Here is a 6,272-nt window from a genome sequence, read left to right as displayed (position 1 = left end):
TAAATTATTTTGTGTGACATTGCATTGGACCTGAGCTGTGTTGTTTACCATACCGTTCATTTCGTGAGTATATTATATTTTATATTTTTTTTTTCATTTTTCATTTCATGTTTTGATGTTTTTTCATATATTTCAGTGATAAGAACATTTGGGGCCAGATTCACGAAGCAGGGGCCAGATTCACGAAAGCACTTACGCAAGCACTTACGAACCTGTACATCTTTTCTCAATCTTTGGCCGCTTTGTTTCCAGTTATTAAACAGTTAATGAGCTTTGAAGCACCAGGAGGCTGTTTATAACAGTAACAATAGTAGAATGGGAAGTTTTTATGCTTGTAAACTGTTTTATAAATGTAACCAAAGCTGTCAAAGATTGAGGAAAGATGTACACATTCGTAAGTGCTTTCGTGAATCTGGCCCCAGTTATGCATGTACTTACGAAGGTGTACATCTTTCCTGAATCTTTGATGGCTTTGGTTACATTTATTAAACAGTTTACAAACATGAAAACTTGCCAATCAACTGTTGTTATTGTTATAAACCGCCTCCTGGTGCTTCGGAGCTCATTAACTGTTTAATAATTGTAAACAAAGCCACCAAAGATTGAGAAAAGATGTACAGGTTCGTAAGTGTTTGTGCAACTTCTTCGTGAATCTAGCCCCAGATCTTTGGATGTTCCCAATTTTCTGATGGGATCATCAGATCATTTGATCATCAGACGAGGGAGTGGGGGATGTTGGGGGGGGGGGCGAGGGGACAGGGGAGGGGGGGGAGGAAGAGGGGCCCTGGAATTTGGGAATGGTGGAATAGGATTTGGGAATGGTGGGGACGAGGGGAAAGGGGAATGAAGAATGGTTGGGAGGACAAGGGAACAGGAGAGTGGGGGATAGTGGGGAGGGCGAGGAGACGGGGGATGGGGGGAATGGAAAGGAGGACGAGGAGATGGGGGAGTGGGAGATAGTGGCAATGACGAGAGAACGGTGGAGTGGAGAATGGCCAGGAGGAGGGGGGGATGATGGGGAGAAAAAACGGACGAGGGAGTGAGGAATGGTTGGGAGGACTGGGAGACAGGGAAAGGTTGCTGTGGCTCAGCAATGTGTGGCCGGGTACAGCTACTATATATGGGAACAGCTACTATATAGGGGAACAGCTATATATATATATATATATATATATATATATATATATATATATATATATATATATATATATATATATATATGTCGTACCTAGTAGCCAGAACGCACTTCTCAGCCTACTATGCAAGGCCCGATTTGCCTAATAAGCCAAGTTTTCATGAATTAATTGTTTTTCGACAACCTAACCTACCTAACCTAACCTAACCTAACTTTTTCGGCTACCTAACCTAACCTAACCTATAAAGATAGGTTAGGTTAGGTTAGGTAGGGTTGGTTAGGTTCGGTCATATATCTACGTTAATTTTAACTTGAATAAAAAAAAATTGACCTCATACATAATGAAATGGGTAGCTTTATCATTTCGTAAGAAAAAAAATTGAGAAAATATATTAATTCAGGAAAACTTGGCTTATTAAGCAAATCGGGCCCTGCATAGTAGGCTGAGAAGAACGTTCTGGCTACTAGGTACGACATATATATATATATATATATATATATATATATATATATATATATATATATATATATATAAACAAGAGTATTAATTTCATCAACACAAGACAGAACACAAAACAATGGATATTGAATAGAAGTGTTTGTAGAAAGCCTATTGGTCCATATTTCTTGATGCTTCTATATTGGAGCGGAGTCTACCCACCTCAAGACTCCGCTCCAATATAGAAGCATCAAGAAATATGGACCAATAGGCTTTCTACAAACACTTCTATTCAATATCCATTGTTTCGTGTTCTGTCTTGTGTTGATGAAATTAATACCCTATTAATGCCACATCTTGTTCTGTCTTGTGTTAATGCCACATCACCCCTTCCACCTCACTCAAATGTAGATATAAAATCTGAGATGCGTAAGTTCTGTTCAGTTGTGTATTTGTGAACTAAAGTCTTTGAAAATGTAATAAGTTTTACGAAACGCGCTCGTGTCGCGTCAGACTAGAAATAAAAATGAATTTTGGAGAATTGATTTTTGATTTACCTCCAACAGTGAAAAGAAATGTACGAAAGATTGAGAAAATTCGTGTTAGAATTATTAATCTTACTTTTTCGGTCATATTTAATAATATATGTCTACAGGAAAGACTGCTACCAAAATATACTAATATATATATATATATATATATATATATATATATATATATATATATATATATATATAGATAGATATATATAGATATATATCTATCAATATATAAATATATATATATATATATATATATATTTGTCGTACCTAATAGCCAGAACTCACTTCTCAGCCTACTATGCAAGGCCCGATTTGCCTAATAAGCCCAGTTTTACTGAATTAATATATTTTCTCTAATTTTTTTCTTATGAAATGATAAAGCTACCCATTTCATTATGTATGAGGTAAATTTTTTTTTATTTGAGTTAAAATTAACGTATATATATGACCGAACCTAACCAGCCCTACCTAACCTAACCTAACCTATCTTTATAGGTTAGGTTAGGTTAGGTAGCCGAAAACGTTAGGTTAGGTTAGGTTAGGTAGTCGAAAAAACATTAATTCATGAAAACTAGGCTTATTAGGCAAATCGGGCATTGCATAGTAGGCTGAGAAGTGAGTTCTGGCTACTAGGTACGACATATATATATATATATATATATATATATATATATATATATATATATATATATATATATATATATATATATATATATTGTGACGATAATCTCTTTCAAGAGAGATTGAGCCTGCTCTTCTCCACATAAAGTTATGTATATCACACAACAATAAGATGCTACCTCCAAGATACGTCTACCAGTAGCACAAACGGTTTGACCAGGAGGCAAACGTACCCAAGACTCCCCCCTACTCCACACTCCCCCCATGCCGGCTCCATCATCAACCAGCAAACTACCATTCCCAGCTTGCCTGCTTCTGATTGGTGTCCCGCCGACTGCACACCTGCACCTCAGCGCCCTCTACAAGTCGATGTCTGGGCTTGAACCAGCCATTGAAGTCAGAATATCCTTGTGCTCTCAAGCCGTGAACAACTAACTGTTATACGCTGTCTATCAGGTGGACGTTTCTCAGCTAGTGCTATATTCTCAGCACCTGGTTATTTTTGACTTTGTCTTTATATTATTATAGCGTAACGTCATCCCTATTCTTCATTTATGTTATATGTTTTTGACTTGTTTATTTGCACTGTACATAGCAAAAGGTTTGTCTTTGTTTTTAATTTGTTTTCTATATTAATTAAAGTTTCATTGTTCATACTATGTGTTTTGCGTATCTTCCCTTACTTTATCACAGATAAACATCCAAGCAGTCTATCTTTTTTTTGTAAGTGTGACTAGACATTGACACCAGCCATTGGAGGACTGCTGAACATCTACACTCCTACACTTTCCCGTCACAATATATATATATAGTAAATAAAAAAGTTTAGTGCCTAAGTTGTATGATGGGGGATGAAAAATCCCTGAGGATCTCAGCAGCGATACGTGAAACTTAATTTTTTGTCCACTAGGGGCTCACCATAGCCTGTGCTGCTCTGAACTTTTTGTTCCAAATAACCGAGTCTAAAACAACAACAAACGACAAACTGTGTCGACTCTGTGGCAACTTGGGGGTGGGTGCCGGGGGGAGGGGGGGTTGCTTGGGTAATTCATGGGTCCCGAGGGTCACTGTAACGACGCAAAACGTCGGGGAAGGGAGAGAGGGAGAAGAGTCCGTGTAGCAACGTAGGAGGCCCGGGAGTGTCTCTTGGGAAGTACACAGTAAGGCTTGAGAGGAAAACTTCTTGGTTAATGGGGAAGGGGGGGGGGAGAGTCGGAGACCATGAGATGATGTACAACCCACACAAAGATTTGTGTTCATTTAGCAAACTACACGCACTGCACTAATATATTATTACAAACAATTAAACAGATGCATATGATTTTCCAAAATATCCTATTTTGTATACAAGGACTTTCGTGTTAAGTGATAAAGTTGCAGGGTTATTGCCACGAGAAAGCGCTAAACCAGCATGATGATATAGCACTTAAAAGTGGTATATAATGGCAGGATAGAAGCTGGGATAAAGGAACGCCGTCCAAACACTTACTATCGTTGACCGAATGCCGACTTGTAAGAAGCAACACCGTGTTTATACTGACCAGTCAAAGTTACAAGAAAAATTTATTTGCTACATTAAAACTTGGGTGGATTGTGGAGATGGAGAATGTGTGGATTCCCCAGCCTAGCAGGGTTTCCCAAGGTGGTAGGCGGGGCAGAGGAGTTCTTTCTGAGAATGTCAGGACAGACTTTACATTGTATTAGGCGAGACGTGAGAGAACAAAATGCGCGCCACTTTTATATATATCAGCACAGCCTCACTTCATCTCCAACATAACCTCTACTCTCGCAAGCAGTGAGTGTTGAACCACGCACCGGTCCACCCTCGGCAAGTGTTGAACCACGTACCGGGTCCACCCTCGGCAAGTGTTGAACCACGTACCGGGTCCACCCTCGGCTAGTGTTGAACCACGTACCGGGTAAACCCTCGACAAGTACTGGTGTACTCTCAGCAAATAAGCAAAGTAAATTTTATTCAGGAAAGTATATACATAGTTGATTCACAAACATAATGTTAGATTATAGATAGAGCTAGTACATACAATACCTAAAGTAAATTGTTGAACCACGTACCGGGTCCACCCTCGGCAAGTACTGGTCCACCCTCTGCAAGTGTTGAACCATGTACCGGGTCCACGCTCGGCAAGTACTGGTCCACCCTCTGCAAGTGTTGAACCATGTACCGGGTCCACCCTCGGCAAGTACTGGTCCACCCTCTGCAAGTGTTGAACCATGTACCGGGTCCACCCTCGGCAAGTACTGGTCCACCCTCTGCAAGTGTTGAACCATGTACCGGGTCCACCCTCGGCAAGTACTGTTCCACCCTCTGCAAGTGTTGAACCACGTACCGGGTCCACCCTTGGAAAGTACTGGTCCATCCTCTACAAGTGTTGAACCACGTACTGAGTCCACCCTCGATAAGTGTTGAACCATGTACTGGGGCTACCCTTGGTAAGTGTTTTATTTTTAGCTTGTTATAGTAGTACTAGTAGAACTTGTCATTAATTGTTAAACCACCCCTGATCAAATGAATATCGACCCGCCCATTCAAACATCCGACCTTAATTCTCTTAGGAAGGGAGATGTGACGATGTCAACACCATCTGTTGAGCGCGCCTGATCCCGTTTTCTGTTCCCTGGTGGAAAGCTTCATCTTATGTGATCCCTGTGTAGTTTTTCTTACTAAGTTATGTACAGAGTGGCAGGAGACAGTAGGGTTGGGGTCCCAGCCATGACAAGGTGTACATTATAGCAGTACCTTCATTTAAAATAGCTGATACCTTTTTTTTTAAATAGTTTACTGGTGTTTGAATAGTGTTTAGTAACCATATTTGTATTCATCTATTTGTACTTGATGGATCCAGCTGTTAGTTCTTGCATCCTGCATTTCCAAATGGTTGTCATGTCACATTTTTAGTTCGCAGAAGTGATGTGGGTTGTATCTTGGTCGATAGGAATCAGTTCACCCATGGCAGTCCTGAACTAAAGTCCTCATACTTAATGGTTTTCTGGGTGAAGGTGGCAGCCCCACCACCTTCAGTTTAAATGTGCCATTGTTTGGTATTAGCTAATATAAATGCACACATGTAGTCCCACACAACCTATTCACCGTCTCTCCAAGGTTACAGGGTAGCTCCATTTGGGCACTTGTGACTGTTGTTAGGTCTGCAAATTTGAGGCTCCCTTTGTGCTGGACACTTGGCTGTAGTCAACCCTCGTAATGTCATTGACTGTTTTATGTTTGGCAATCTTCTCGACTTGCAACAGATGAGACCATTGTTGCCGCATTGGTCTGTTGATGCATAGCTGCAGATACATCAGTGCTCGGTGGAGAGAGGGATGGCAAAGATCAGAGCAACACCAATACTTAAGACCTGATGGCCCAGATGGATGCCCATGGAGGAATTAGGGATAGCCAACAGGAAGTCCCCAACATGAGGGGCTTGCACAGTGAGGTATGCTGTATTCTTCCCAGAAGCTGCCTCCAGCATTGCTGGAGCAATGTTCTCCATTATTGGCCTATTGCAGTGGGTCT

Source organism: Procambarus clarkii, chromosome 70, assembly GCF_040958095.1.
Source record: "Procambarus clarkii isolate CNS0578487 chromosome 70, FALCON_Pclarkii_2.0, whole genome shotgun sequence".
NCBI lineage: Eukaryota > Metazoa > Arthropoda > Malacostraca > Decapoda > Cambaridae > Procambarus > Procambarus clarkii.
The sequence above is the reverse complement of the archived record's forward strand: the minus strand, read 5'-3'. Positions refer to the sequence as shown.